Here is a 16,541-nt window from a genome sequence, read left to right on the forward strand (position 1 = left end):
TTTCATGTCAAATCAGGGTGAGGAGATAGCATGTTATTCAGAAGTAAGAACACAGATATATGGCAAAGTGTAATGAGGAAACCTAAGCACTCATTACTTCAGTGGACAATAATGAATAAATTTTAAAAATGACCATTAAGTATAAAGTTAGTTCCCCCATTTTTGTTGTCAGTTCAGCAATATTTCAGTTTTAACTTGACCCTGTGCACTTATGCTGCAACCTAGTGGCATGATAAGGTATGAAATTAGAGAATAGCTTATATCACCTGCCACCTGGCTGCAAATCTATTTAATTGATGTATAAAATAAGTCATCTGCATAGAAATCACCTAGAGGAGAAACACTCCATCTCAGTCATTTGTTTCCTTAGAAAATCATGGAAAAATCAGGAAATCACTGTCTGACAATAAGGTAGGTATCATTTTCAAATTAACCTTTTGTATCATTTCATTGAGTTATGTAACAAGAAAGTTCAAACAATATATTTCTTGTTTCAGCTTAAGCTGAGTTTTGCATTCTGTCATGTTCCAAGATTTTTAAAATAATTATTATTTAATGGGTGGGAGTGACAGTAAGACACTAATTGTGCCTTGTTTAAAGCTAAGCTCATCTGTGGACCATAAGTAAAATCTAAATATTATATCTAGTAGAAATAGTTGTTATTTTCTTCAATTTGTATTTTAAAAGTGATATATATATGTGTATCATGTATATCATGTATGCATGTATCACTGCACATACACACACACCCCTCCACCCCAAAGCAAAATCCACAATACCACTCACCATTGCAGTAAGCAACCAATAAGCACCTACATATAAAATATAAATAACCACACAAATATATGTCTAAATACTTTTCTGTGCCAGGTGTACCTACAAAATCAGTATTACAAACCTAAGGTGACTAATGCAACCATTAAAAGCTATAGTCCCATACACCCACAATTAATCAGAGACAGTATTTCAAACAAAAAAATGAGTACAAAGTCTTAAGACTTATTTGATCACTACCCTTCTCTCAAACAGAATGTTGTACATATTTTTCAATGTTCAAACTCATTTTGACACACACATCCAGAGGAAATGATGCGAAGTGGGAATAAATTATAACAGAAACCTGCTGCACAAATGAGTTTTTCAGTTACATTATTATTTACCAGAGTGAGTTTGATTTTTGAGGAATTCCCAAGGCACATACAAGATTACCAGCTTATGATCCAAAAAGTATTTATCTCCCTGAGCAAGCTACATTGACTCTATGAACCTGCTTTTTCTAGACAGGAAAAAAAATTGCTTATCTTTTCCACTTCCTTCTCCTATTCTTTCATTCCAGACTTACTCTTTCATCTTTCTTTAAAATATCAAACACTTACAGTATATTCAAAGGATATATGATTAGCATAAAACTTTCAGTAATTTGAAATCCTCAAAAAATACTAGAACTAGATGAAAAACAGTCCTGGTAAGTGATATATTTCACAAGGGACTGAGGGGGTCAGAAATATTTCCCAAGCAAAAGCTAGCAATATGAACATGTAAATAAACAAATAATAATAATAAAAAATTGACACCATTAAAAAAAGACATTGTTCTTTGCAGTGCTGCATCTTCAGACAGCACATAAACAGAAAGAAAATAATGTAACTCCAAACATCTTAAAAGCATAGGAAGTGCAGTTTTGGATAATAGAGAGGCTTTTACTGGAATGAAAGATGAAGATTGTAGGAAACAGCTCCATTTGTGTGGAAGCAACAAAGATGATAGGTCAGTTTTAAAATGCTAGTAGCTGTTTGTCACTGATTGCACGTGCAGATGCATTCTCCTTGGCTAAAGAACTGCTAGGTTTTTCAGACTGCAAGTGTCTTGTACAGTATTAGCCTATTGCAAATTTCAAGTGCAGCTGACAGTGCCATCAACAATTACTTGTTGGGAATGTGGATTTGGACTTGAACTGTGCTGCATTAATTTAACACCACATAAAATATGGATTTTATTGCAGCAGTGACAATACAAGCTCACACAACTGCTGACTAACTATTTTCTTTCTTCTCTCTCTCCTTTTCTCTTTTTTAATCTTCTTTCTAAAATGGGAAATGTATTTTTAAGGGGAAAGTGTGCATCTTTTTCTTCCCTGCATTCACAGATAGCTATACATTTACATATGTATATGAAGTATTGCCTGTATTCATCCTCCTGTCCATCTCCAGAGACCTGTTTCCTGAAGAAGTATTTGCTTTAAGTGTGCGTAATTATACTGAAATGTTATTCAGAGGAAAAGCCAAACATGATAGTCTAACATTAAAGAAAGGTGTCACAGACTTACAAACAGGAGTGGAGTGAGTGTGGGCATGTATGTATATGCTGCATGCCACGCTCGTGACAGTTACATTGTGAAACATTAAGCTTTTTCAGTCCAAGTAGTAACCTCCCCCACCCCTCACTGAATTTACAATAACTGAATATTAATAGAGGCTGTGTTGCTTGTAACTAGCTTCTTATTGGGAAAAAAAAAAGGCTTTGCAAAAGGCATAGTTCTTCAGTCTGGCAAAGGTAGAAATGAAATTTACTTTGAGGAGAGAATACACACGTTCACCTCTTTCCCTTTATTAACCATATTTGCTAAAGCAAATCTTTGTCTCAAAGATTAAACATATAAAAGTTGCATACATTACAATAATTCTATGTGTTCATTAAAAGCATTGCTGTTAATACTCCCAGCAAATAAAACCACCTAAGGAAATGCAAAGAAGAAAGACTCCTACCTTTTATTCTGCTTCTGAGTACAAGAAGTAGTGTCCAATCCAAGCAAAACTGAAGTATTTGCTATGATCTTCTCCTTTTGTGTGTGTGTTTTCTGCTGTTATTTTCTAAGACTGATCCTACTTGGATCTAACTCAGATTTTTTCTCCCAGCATCACTTAACTCTGGACAGCAGGGAACCAAAGCTAAGGGGGGAGCTCTCTCTCTGACTTGCTTTCATTCAGAGCTCCTGATTAAAAAAAAAATACTCCCTCACAGGAAGAGAGGGAGAGAGAGAGAGAGAGAGAGAGAGGTTCTGCTGATAGAGCTGCAGCACTTACCATGGGAAGGTTAGAGACTGGGGAAGCTCAGGCTTTTCCAAGCACACAGCGATTTGCAAGTGAATGCAGTGGGAGGGTACAGTGAAAGGAGGGCTTTTTTTGTTAAAGCCTGTCCCCCCTCCCCTTTGTGATAGAATGGCTCTCTGTGTTTGAAGTCCAAGGTAATCAGCTAATCTCATTGGTCTGTGGGGATAATGAACAGTAAAGACCCGACTACTTCTTGTAATCATTTTTTTAATTAGATATATTTACTTTTCCCTGTATCAGTCCTGAGCCTGTAGCACGATTATGCCAAGCTACCCCTCCCCCCCACCAAAATAGGGTGCCAAGTTAAATTACAACCACAAAGAACTGAAATGCAACCAGAGAGGGTTATGATTGTTTTCACTGAACTGCCTTTTCCATTAGATTAAAAAAAAAAATCCTCCTTCATCAGTGTTATAGAGTATACAAAACAGAGCAAGTTCGCATCACATAGGGTCCTGATATATTTCCAGAGGTCATCCAGAATTATGGGGTAGAAATAATTACTTATTCCCCCAACCTTATTTTTCCCCTCAGGTTGACATTTGCCTGTCCTGTATTTTGTTATATCGTTATATCAATCAGTGCATTGTAGTTTCTCATTTTAAAGATGTAATCCTTTTCACAGAGTTAATCTGGACCAGTTGATGCTTCCTAATACAACAAATTGGACTCAGTACAATCCTCCTTGGATTATATTAAGACCAGTTCTTTCAGTGTGATATAGTAGAGGATTGTGTGCACATTTATTAGGAAAGCAATGGCAAATATCCACCCAAGATTAAGCCAATGGATGTCAGTATTGCTCCATCCAAACAGTGTCACAAAGGACCTTTTCTGGTTGTAAAAAAGAGCTGAAAAAAACAGAAATGGAGAAGTATTACATTTGGACTGTAGAAAAGAAATGTGTGAAAGTAAGGCAGATAATTCAAATAAGACTTCCTAACAGACCAAAGCTGTCTTCTCAGATGAAAGAACAGAAGTCCCATCACCTGGATCCGTGACCATAACTGGTCTGCAGAGCAGCTAGTAGTGGTCCATGCAGAGCAGGTACCTACATTGCACTAGCTCTCTTTCCTTTTCCCAGCTCTGTCGCTGCTTAGAAATATGTTACTTTTTGTACTGCTGCAGTTGCCAGAGAAATGTAACATGATCACCCAAAGGTGTGCTGATGATCTGTATAAGAAGAAGTGGTCATGAAGAAAGATCTGTTCATTCCATTAGACATAGATGCTGCTAGTGTGTGTATGTGTGTGTGTAAGAGAGGGAGAGAAGAGAGAAAGAGACTGAAACACAACGCTGTATGAGAGCTAAAGTAGAGTAGGCAAGATTTAACCCCCCTCTGTTATATTAACATCTGAACATATTAACTGACAAACAATGGAACAATGCAACAAAAGAAAATCTCTTTTTCCTAGGATATAGCAGGTTGCTCTGTGACTAAAATTTTCTGTCTCAACAGATTTTTAATTCTATCTAGAAAACACAAGTAAGCTAAATGAACTAGAATGTACTCAGTTACACATGCTTTGTCAGTAAAATACATTAATGCAATAATATTTATAAACAACAATTTTCTTTGTGTTTGCTTTTCTTCCTTCTTTCCTATAGCTGTATCAGTGTAACAAATAATGATAGCCATTCTTTCTTCTCTTCTTGGTTTTCTACAACTTCCTTCTCCATTACTCGTTTTTTCTCAGGAAAGAGAGAGAATTAAATTCAAGGTTCCTTACTCTATCCAACATGAGAAACTATAACGTGAAAACAGCTCTGCACATTTTCCACTGATCTGTTACATCAATGATATTAAGATGTCTGTGCCGATTTCCAATCATTTCCCTTTATTTGTGCGCAAGAGGAAATATAACATTCCCTTGTATTTGATGAAATCTCCCCTGGACGGAGTTGAATGTGGAGTTCAAAACACTTGCCTAGTCCAGCTGTACCAACTGTGCTTCTGTTTCCTAAAAGCAACATGTCTAGGCTTGGTCCCCATAGCAGCAAGCTGAACAACTTCTTAAAGTGACAGCTACATTGCCAAACCTACAGTACAGTACAACTCACAATGGAAGGGGTTAAAGAAGCTTTTAAAATGTATATTATTGTGAGAGAGCTCAGTAAATCTGGATAGCACTGTTCTGACAGTGATCCAAAAATATTACAAGTTGCACATTGCTGTAATTAATTGTACAAGTTGTACAAGTTGCTGGCAATTAACGTGTTATGTTTTTAACAGGCTGTCATAAAATCATAGAAAAGGGCTCTAAGGGACCTTGGGAGGTCGTCTAATCGAACAACACTTTCTCCCTTGCCCCCCCTACACTCAAGAAAGTATCATGCTATCTAAAGTATCCTATGAAGTGTTTATCTAACCTATTTTAAAGCTATACAAACCAGCCTTTCACGTAAGTACCAGACACACACTGCCCAAAAAATTTTAAGATAACCCTAGCTTGCCACAGGTAAATCAGGGGGATGAGGATACTGTCAATGTCTTGTCACTGTAAGGACGGGAAGTGGTTGTTAAAATATACAGGAGAGATTCAAAAAAAGAGTACCAGGCCTCCTCTTAAAGAGGAAGGCAAAAACCCCCACAGTCCATGCCCAAGAACTGTAGGGTAAAATTATTTTCTGATCACAAAGAACATTTTATCTTTATTATTGTTTTGCAATCATTATGAAACCATACATTAAATGACTGTGTGCATCTGTGTATACATTCTGCTTGGACAAAGCCTAAAGGTGCAAAGAGGACATGTTGACATCCTCATTCAGGAAAAAGAGAATTTTGTTCCTGTTAAATTGGATTAAGATTAACCAAAACACTAATGCAAGAATAATTGCGTCATACATATAGATTTTTTTCAGGAATAGCTTTAATATCTCTCCCCACCATAATATGAAACAAGTCCTAATAACTCTAACTTCCATTTCCCATAGAGTGATAACCATTAAGAACACATTTACCCTCAGTGACATCACAAAAAATATCTAAGCCGTTATTCATTCATATGAATCCAGATAAATGTTTAAGTTAGCTATTATACCACATCAGGTGGAGCATTATAGTGGGACTGGTAGTATAAGCTATAACAGGTCTCTCAACACTAATTCTGTAAAGGTTCTGTTTAAAATTGCTTGAAATTTTGCTGAACTATTTGGGATATTTTTTTTCCATGCTCAGTGTCCACCTTGCTGTTTAATAGCTTTCAGCAAACACACTCCAGCTATTTTCTAAGAAAGAGACTAGAGAATATACATTTTTGGTCACATTAAAAAAAAAAAACCTGGCAAACTTGAAATTTGACCAGTAGGCCTGCATTAGATTTCAGGTTTGTCTGCACAGAACATTTACTGAGGAGCTGAATAATTAGCTCCACAGTAAAATATCACCCAATTGTGCTCAACAGCAGCTGGCTGAGATGCAAGGGTGCTTCAGTATGGGGGCTGCCTGCTGGCTAGCCCTGCACTGAAGCACCCTTGTGCCCCAGCCAACCCCTCTGCAACACATGAAGCCCAGCTGGAGCAGCCCTGGGCTGGCAAACTTGCCCCTCAAGGTCCCCTGCCAGCCTAAGCTGTTCCCACTAGGCTCACTGTATTGTACACAAATAAACACCAGAGAAATATGCCCACAAGTTTTTTACTCCTGGGTGCATGGTCAAAGGCATGCCCAGAAGCAAAAAAAAGCTCCAGAGTAATAAGCTCTGGAACTTATTCACAAGGATTAATTGCATGTGTAGACATGCCTAATATGTTCTCTTGCTGTCCCCATCAGAATGCAGGCAAATCTGGCCAAGGTATAAAGCCATAAAAAAAAATGTATTCCTAAATGCTTAAAAATAATTCTCACAGTTTTGCATCTAAATTTCCACCCAAAAGGTGTGTCTGCATGAGCAGTGATGTGCATTTCCCCAGGGACAAATAGCTGTGGCATGTATTTCATAGATTTTGTAGACATTAGGGCTGGAAGGGACCTTTTTGTGCTGCTGCTTGTCTCAGGGGAACACCCATGCACGTGTGGTCTGGTATGCAGCAAATTGCCCCGGGTGGGGTAGGGGAGGATGGGGCCAGCACCTGGGCTGGCCCCAGCAGCCTTATCTGGAGTCCTGGGGGCCTCCTGGGGCTGCAGTGACAGTGATACGGGCATGTGGAGCATATACTGCCACCATATGTGCAACCCCACTTTTTTCTGCCACATTTTTTTGACATTGGTGTAAAAAAAAATCCACCATGCTGTATGTGCATGTGCAACCTGTGTGTTCTGTGGCACGGGAGGTGCATTTGTGGCACTGCAAACTGTAGGTGTGTGCTCATCTGGACAGGCCCAAAGACTCCATCTGCACTGAGCATATTCACAACCATGGTTGAGCAGGATTCTTCCTGCAGTTCCTTTGGGCCTAGTCTGCTGAGGGCCTTGGTGGGTCAGACACTTGAAATGAAAGCGTGGTACTCTCAGTAATCAACTTGATGAATCCAGGAACTTTAAAGGATGATGCCACCCAGTTTTAATGCTAAGGGGACAAGAATGGGCCTGTGGAAGTGGTGGGGTAATTGGTTTGGAAAACGTGACTGGATGGAGAAGGAAATTAGAACTGTGACTGTTAGGACAGGGGTGAGGAAGGAAATTGAGTATGAGGTGTGGGCTATTTAAACAAGCTAGGAAAATGACTGGATCAGAGATACAGAGGTGAGAGGCTGCCCAGAAAGGATAAGGAGGTAAAAAAGGAAATAGATATGGGCAGGGAATTGGAAAATGAGGAGGGAAGAAGACAATAGGGCTGGGATTTGTACTGGCTGGACAAAGACATGGACTTGAAAACCAGAGCAGAGGAAAAGAGGGACTGAAGATGGGAAATAAATACGATAAATCCTTCTGTTTACGGAGAATTGGCTTTGGCTGGAAAAAGAGACTTAGAGACAATGGTCAAGCAAGACTAGAGGATGGTACAAGTGAAGTCCAAGGGCGAGGGAAAGAAATTGGCTGAACAGCCTAGAAAAGTGGAACTAGGCCTAGAACAGGGGCATCAGTAATGTGACTTGTTGTTTATTTGGGGTTCTACCTCCAGTTTGATACTATTTACGTTAAAGAAAACACCCATGTTAAAGGCACTTCAATACATTTTCAAAATGAAGTTTCTAGAGTGAGGAAATACAGAATTCAGGTTAAGCCCACCTGTGTGTATGTATCATGACATGGCCTCTAATTGTGTATTCAAGCAATATTGGTTCTACAGCACACCTGCTCATACACCCTGCAGGATGCCTGTGGCAGGGCACTGTTTGTGCCTACCACTTTAAGGGCCTGGAAGGCCAGGCAACAACATCGCCTGGCCGCAGGGCTGCTGGTATCATCTAGAGGTAAGGGAGGAGCTTTAGGGGATGGTCAGGAGGATCCTGGTCCTGGGCATGACCTGAAACTGCACCCTGCTGGGAGTGGGTGGCTTGGTGGGGCTCTCAGTGGTGCAGGAGTCCCCATGAAATGCCAGGCCAGTTACCACCCCGGTGAAAGACGGATTGGGGTGCCTTAACCCCAGCTCCCACAACTTGGTAGGTTACACCCTTGTAGGGTCTGGAAGGCAGACCCCAGTGAGAGAGTGGGGCCATAGACTCAAACCTGTCTTGACATCCCTTGACTGGTCCATGTTGGGGCCAGGAGCAGAAGGGTCGAAGGACCAGAGGCCCACCACAAGGGATGCCCAGAGCTGAGGGGCTGGGGTTCTGACTGGCCTGGAGGTGGGCCAGGGCCAGTAGAGACAAAGGTCCTGAGGGGACAACACCCGTAAGGGGGAGCAGCTCGGGGAGCTATGTAGCTTGGAATGAAGGCGGAATAGGCCACCTGAATGGAGGGATCCAGGTGGGGTTCAAATAGCAGGATTCTGAGGCCCAGTGTGGGGCCAGTGATATTGACAACAGCTGGATGCCATCTGCAAGGCTTGGGCTGCATTGTAGGGGAGGAACGGAGCTGCAGATAGTGCCCCATGGCATCGGGGCAAGAAATGGGCAGCCTCTCAATTAACATTAATTCATTAATTAACATCAAGGCGTGGTGGGTGAGAAGGCAGGCGGTTAGCCCAGAAAATAGGTGGGCGAGCCACAGGAAAATCAGCCCCAAGAAGGCCCCCTGTTACAATGCCACATCCTGGTATGAATCAGGATTATGTAAGTGAAGGGCAGTTTCTATTGGGAGAGCAGAGAGTGTACATGGCCTCTTTGGTGTTGGGTATCGGAGAAAGCCACAGGAGGAACAATTCATTCCATTTTTAGAGCAGTGTTTAAATAGTGCCGAACAAAATGAGGCTTTGGACAACACATGAAACAATGAAGATAAAGCAAAATATTGAATTGCTGTTTATTAGGAGGCCTCTGTTTATCCTGTGTACTGAATCTGATCATGTAATTAAAGACAATATTATAGACAATATGCACAATGGTACCAAATCAAGTTTGTGTGTTCATTAATAAAAGCAAATGTGCTAAGACCAAAAAAAAAAAAATCCTGTTCTTGCCCAACAAGATTACACTCTTAAGTATGGAGTTAAGGTTGCCCAAGACTGACAATCCCTGCTTTAGACCACTGAGAAGAATCCAAAGGCCAGATGGAGTCCAGATATTCAGTGCTTTGATGATGGTAGCTTTTGCCAGAGAGCAATGGATAAAAAATTATGCTGACTGCCTAACGGCTCAGCATATGCATGTTTTTTGGTGATGTCTCTTAGCCCTTCTCCAACCAAGGAATACCCACAAGGCACTGGGGGCTAGGGTTGAGGCACCCTATACTCCCCTTACTCTGGAGGTCACAAACTGGTGGTATTTCATAGGAGCTACTCCACCATGAGTAGTCCCATCACATTCCCACCAAGCCATCCAGTTGGATGCAGTTTACGGTCTTACTCAGGACCTGTATAATATAAATAGTGTAAGTGTAAAACTAAAATGGGACATAGCTGCAATACAAAAATCCAACCGGCTAAAAAGCAAAAAAAACCCCAACCCAACAATTTCATCAGTAATAGTGGCCATGGCACTTGGGACTTCCTATTCTGACAACGTTACTCTGTACTTTTTAGCCTTCTATAGTCAGCCTCCAGCACTGACTTATGGTATAGGGCATTAAAATCCCTTTGATCCAAAACAGTTGATCTGCAGAAAATTCCAAGACATGAGGTCAAATCCTCTAATCCTTTGCATCCTGTCTTAATCCAACCCTGTGCATCTTTTTCCATCAGAAAGAACTGATACACTATTTTTATGAAAAGGCTGAAATATGCCTCAGAAATATGTTGTACCTGCTATTTTATTCACAGCAATTATTCTTGAATTCATACTACGAAGCCCATCATGACTTATTTACAAATCTCTCCTAGAGCCCTTGCTACCTGAATCTTCACCTCTTTCAGTACTATAACCATAAGCATACTTCAAAAGTTTATCTCCAGTTGCCTTGCAGATCCCCTTTGGTATTTTATAAATGAGATGTTGGTTTGATATATAGAAGACAATTGTCACAAACTCATCCATGGGAGACCCTGGGTTTCAACCCACTGTGCTGCCACTTGCACCAAGGAACAGATGGAGGTTGCTCTGGGTTAACTACTTAACCCAGAAACCTTCACTGCCCTTACACTGGACCCTGCCACTGGAACAAGGGATCCCCTGCCAGCCCAGCTGGCCACCCCATTGGGTTCTGGTTGAAATTATAGGCCCCCCTTTCCATGGAAAGGGTAGCTTAGAGTATCACTCATCCAGCAATCATTCTTTCCACAGCAATCAGTAAGGAGATAAAACAACACTAGGATTTATTACATAGGACAAAAGAATTATACTAGTAAAACAGAATATAGGTTTGGAGGCATAAAAGTGAAACAAGAAAAGGTTCTTACCTTCTCATTTGGCACATCTGGGGTCATTGATCTTCCAAAGCCTGAGTTTCAAATACACTGATCCTATTCTAACTAGACCCTAAAAAGCCTCCAAGGTCAGGCCCCGCCCCATTCAACAGCATTATTCTCATGAACATAAGTTATTAGAATTGTCCAGAAGTTTCTGGCCTACCTAAGTACCTGTCAAACCATGACTCTCAGATGCCTTTACTATAAAGTTGATTCTCCCCTTACAAAAATACAATGTTTTGAGACTCAATTCCTTCTGTCTATGTCTGGGTGGGAGGTGGAAGGAAAATTAACTTATCATGTTTAACTTATCAAGTTTGCATGTCTCAGTCCCCTGGCTGAACCAGACCCAAACTTGTAGAGATATACATAGATAGTATAACATAAACAATGCAGTGATAACAGCAACATAAATGGATACAGCATAACATTGGCTTTCCAATGAGACCACATGTGCCATATCAGTACAGTAAACTACAGAAAAAACATTGATGATATCCCACAACCCCCAAAAGCATAATTTGGTTTATGACAACCACACACAAACAAGTTTGAACTGCTGGGCAGGATACTGATAAAACATTTCCACTGTAAAACATGGATTTGTCAAAGATTTCTCCAGTGGTTAGAAAATAATGTTATTTATAGACAAGGTGACCGTAAGCCCGGGTTTGGCTGGGACAGTACTGTACCACATTTCATAGACCATCCTAGTGTGCAACCAGTCAATGAAAATTGAAACAAAAGTCCCAGAATCAGAAACCTAACATGATCCCTTCTTTCTCTACTGACTCTAATGCACATGAATATAAGCAGCAGAGCTGGTCTCTGCTTTAGGAAAAATGGCACCCAGGGTGAACGTGGTGCCCTTCCTCACCCTTGAAGCCAGTGGCACTGCTATAGGCAGAGGCAGACAGGTGGGCCATGGTGTACAGTTTGGTGAGTGGGCAGAGCACATGGTGCACCAGGCAGAAGAGCAGACAGATACCACTACTGCTGTGTAGGAGCAAGGCAGGTAGACTAGAGCACATGCCGCCCCACCTACATGTGCTTGACCCAGTTCCTCCTGAGAAGTGGCTGGAGTGGGAGGACAGACTAGGCTGGGCACCACTCCAGTCCACCTGCCTTGCTTCAACACAGCAAAAGTTGTGCCTGCTAGCCCACCAGGCCTCTTTGCCCTCACTTGAAATACAGTGTCCTAGATTTCCTTAAAAATAATATGGTCACCATATCTACAAAAGCCTACCAATATGCCATTATGGAGCATACATGATAACCTTCTGATCCTCTGTTTTAATAGTAATGATCAGGAGAAATGTAAAAAATACAACAAAAAATATGGTGGGAGGTGAATATATCTGTAAAAGAGGAGAAGGCCTTTGGAAACATGCCATCTTTGATACATTTACATTAAAAACACAGCATTTATCTTCATGGCACTTATGACTATTTGTATTAAAGAGGAATACATTCTAAGCTGCATGTTCTGTCCACCCCACTTAGACTCTTTTTTAGCTAAGGACAGAGGTTACACATAAACTGGTTTAAGTCATTAGAAACTGGTTTAAACTCATAATCGAAAAGGGCTAGGCTGGGCTGGGCTTGTCTGCTCCAGCAGAGAAGGGTTGGTGGGGGAGAGAGAGCGAGGGGCAGGGACTGCCCCCCCCTCCCCTGACAAACCCTGGCTGGGATCTGGGGCCAGGGAGAGGGTGTTAATCCCCCCCCCCTTCCCCTAGTTAAACAGCCCCTTCCCCCAGTGCAGTTCTACCCCAATAAACTCACTGAAAGTTACTGCAGGCTATGACTGTGGACTACAAGCCCCAAAATCACCTGGAAGCAGGAAGAGGAAGTGATGAGCAACCCTGCAGCATCCTGCTGCAGTGATGCTAGACCACAAATCCCTATGATCTTGGGGGCAGCAGGGATAGGAAGTGCCAGAGAGCTGTCCTCTAGTGCCACTCTGCCCCCCAGCTTCTGGTGTTAGCCACTACAGGAATGTGGCTGCATTTCCTGAATCAGAGGTAAATGTGTGTCCAGTTGTTTCTCAGTTTAATCTTTGCATCTTAGACTAACCTGCAAAGATTGAATTGATTTAGCCTCAGGCTTTTTCACTGTCTGTACTTAGCGCTGGTGTCTGTTGCTTATTTCCCCCTTCACACAATGTCTTTACTGTTTTCTTGTTAGCACTGGTTTTAACAATTTTACAGTTTACTTGAAGGTGCAAATGGCTAGTTAGCAAACTGAACAGAAGATTCTCAGTTTTGTCAGGAAGCATATTACTAATATGAGTGATAGCAAGTACCTTGCACTTCCCTTGCTCTTTCCATTTCTTCACTCACCTCCAATGACAGTTGCATTTGAAACAGGACAACGAATTCGTACAACCTGTTGTTTGATCCTCTTCTAACATAAATAAATTACTCCCATTTTAGATGTCAGTGGGATTTTTCACAGGTTGAATTTAATCAGAAGTGTGTTTTAGCTGGCATGGTTCTAAATTTTAGTGTAATGTACTAACAGTGCTGTGAATGTGTCTTTTCCGAAGGGATGACAAGTGGTGTATTGCCATCCCATTACCTTTAAATAAGCATGTACACGCATATGCAATTGAACAGAAACGAACAAATAAATGAGAAAGCTTTCTTCCTTTAATAAATTTAATCTGGGTTCATCTAGATACATTATTTATTTTTGCATTTGGCAAATGCAATGGCTTACATACTTTAAGGGACAGCTTTAGTCAGACTGCTCACACCTGAAAGAAGTTGCATTTTTTAAGCAAAAGAACTAAATATTTGTTTTCAGTCTATCTAAAATCAGGAATGATTTTGTAGAGTTCAGGAAAACACAGAGCAGATGGTAAAGCACTGTTCATTCCTCCTCTCTTGGCCCCCCACAAATTTTAAAATGGGCTTTTATACACACGCACACTTCTAATTTCTATCAGAAAGAAATAGAACTTATTTCTTTCTATTTCTGTTTCTTTCTAATATCTATCTATTTCTAATATATATAGGTATAGCTATATATTAACTATATCTATAGACCTAGATCTACATCTATCTATGCATATATATATATAAAAGAAAAAAAGAGAGAGAGAGATAAGCTACATTTTCAATATGTTTACAGGTTGTAACTCTACTGTAAGAGGACAGGAGAGGGGTCTAGCACACGCTGAATTCCTTATGCACACCAAACTCAGATCCAAGGTGTCCACATGTAGAAGAAGCCCTGTACATAAGGATCTTTTCCTTTCCAAACTGAACAAACTATAATTGGTGCTACTGCTGTAACACTATCCCATCTTATGCAGATTGTTGGAGGTGTGCAATTGTAGGTCTCTGACAAAAAGTGAGGCAGGGGTTGGGGGGAGGCATGGGGAGGAATCAAGGAAGGACCAGTACTTTCTTCTGCTCTGTACCTGGATTTCTGTATATAGAGTAACACGTATCAAAGCAATATGAACTCCCTGGGATTCTAGTGAAAAGAGCCATCTTATCTCAGAATGGCTCAAACAGGACCTAGGCTGCCAGAGAGAAAGGATCTGACCTGCAAACATGGCTCCTGGCTCTGAAAAAAAAAAGGAAAACAAGAGAAAGAAAGAAAGATCTTTCTGCACCGACCTTGAGGGACTAAGAGGAGATTTGCAACCAACATTTAGCAAAGATTTTTTTTTCCTCTTTTAGTTCTTTCTTATGAATTGTTCCAACAGAAGGAGGCACTCCTGGCCTGCATTTTTATTCAGTCCTTACTGAAAGGCTCCTATGCAAGTGAAATTTGTTAGAGTAGGTACTGAATAAAAACACCTCAGGATTTGTCCCATAACTAAAAAAAAACCCCAAACAGTATAGGCGCACACTTCAGATTTAATAATTGGACCTGGAGTGGAAGAAGATGAGAGAAACATACACCTGAGATGACACTCTAGACTATCACCCCTTTCCTCCCCTACCTCCCTTCACCCAAAATAAAGAAAAAAGAAAATCATTCAGAGTTTATATGGGCAAAGGTGTGCAACAACAGGATATAGCTGACCACTACTGTATTTTGTGTTGTATGAATGTCAAAAGATTTCCCATTTGTCAAAACTCAATGTAAAAGGACAGCCTAGTAGCTCAGAGTTCATGCTCCACATACTCTAGACCAACTAAGCATTGTGTACAATGGGTGATATACCAGGTCACATAGTTATTGTATATGTTGTATTTTTTAAGGTAGGTGCAGTCATGTGTGTATTAAATCTATAGTTCAGTGTTATGCAATGTGCAGTGGTAAACAAGTTCATTGTGAGTGCTTATGTGAATCTCACGTTACTTTCAACTTTAAAATGTGTATTTAGACACATAGTAAATCATATATTGCCAACATCCTTTCAACAAAGGTAATTATGTTCAGAATATTATAACTATTAAATGTAATTTTGAGGATCATACTTCAAGCAAGTGTAAATCAGGCAATCCAAAATCATGGTCCCCATGCAAACAGTAACAGCCACATTAAACACTCAAATGTTTCCAGGGTGCCACAGTAAAAGATTACATCCTTCCCTGGAACCCATATGGAGAATCTTCAAACAATTGCAACCCATGCTAGAAGACGACCAAATTTTTAAAGAAATCTTTCCAGAACCACCCATCCTAACCTTTAAACAAGCACTGAGCCTTGCCAACCTCATTACCAGAAGCAAGCTTTCTATGGCCCAAAACACACCAAATGGATCTAGACCATGCTGGGACAAAAAATATAAAACCTGTCAACACATCTCCACCACTCTGACAATAACTACACCCCACAACAGAACCATCACCATTCCTGGATCTTACAGTTGCACCCCCAGAACTGTAATATATCTTATCCAATGCACCAAATGCCCTGATGGTAAATATGTAGGTGAAGCCAAACAATAACTCTGTACCAGAATGAACACACACGAAAAATCTATCAAAGACAAAAATACCCGATTCTTGCCTATGGGTGCACACTTCTGACAAAAGACCATTCTCTTGCCCATCTCTCTGTTCTAATCCTCAAAGGGAATTTACAAAACACCTTTTGCAGACAAGCCCACAAACTCCATAAATCTCCTGGATACAAAAAATCGTGGACTAATATAGACATCAAATTTATGGCACATTATAACCTGTCTGCCATCTGATAACAACAGGTAACCTGTCTGCATTTTACCAGCTACATCTATCAGCATTTCTATATTCTTCCTCCCCACCCTCACCCCATCTTTCACCTGTTGTCTCCCATTCCATGATCCTCACTGCCATGCATTTGCATTTTCACAGACCTACATTTTGGATATTGGTTTCTGTTCTACCCAGGAGAGCACACAAACACCAACAGACTCTCCTTATACTTGAAAAAGGGGTGTTGTGCCCAAAACCTTGCAAAGAACATGTTTCCAACTATTTTGTTGATCTAATAAAAGCTATCACATTTACTCAAAGAACCTTGTCGGCCTATAGTAAAAGACTAATCATTTTTCAACCCTGCAAAACCTTTCGTGTGTAAGCAGTCTAAAATGTGGCTGCTG

The 16,541-nt window shown here is 40.6% G+C and overlaps 1 protein-coding gene across 5 annotated transcripts in view; it reads right to left on the reverse strand.

Annotated features, from left to right (window-relative positions):
* CDH10 (cadherin 10) overlaps window positions 1-3,152 on the reverse strand; it is a 261,240-nt gene extending 258,088 nt beyond the window's left edge. For 2 of the 5 annotated variants that reach the window (XM_019521494.1, XM_019521478.1), the window contains exon 1: window positions 2,766-3,138. The gene's annotated coding sequence lies outside the window, so the exon portion shown is untranslated. Of the gene's footprint in view, window positions 1-2,765 lie in introns of all 5 variants that reach the window. The other 3 variants (XM_019521487.1, XM_019521463.1, XM_019521470.1) reach the window with 2 other exon arrangements.
* Between the last annotated feature and the right edge of the window lie 13,389 nt (window positions 3,153-16,541).

Source organism: Gavialis gangeticus, unplaced genomic scaffold, assembly GCF_001723915.1.
Source record: "Gavialis gangeticus isolate Ggan-Ray unplaced genomic scaffold, GavGan_comp1, whole genome shotgun sequence".
Classification (NCBI taxonomy): Eukaryota; Metazoa; Chordata; order Crocodylia; family Gavialidae; genus Gavialis; species Gavialis gangeticus.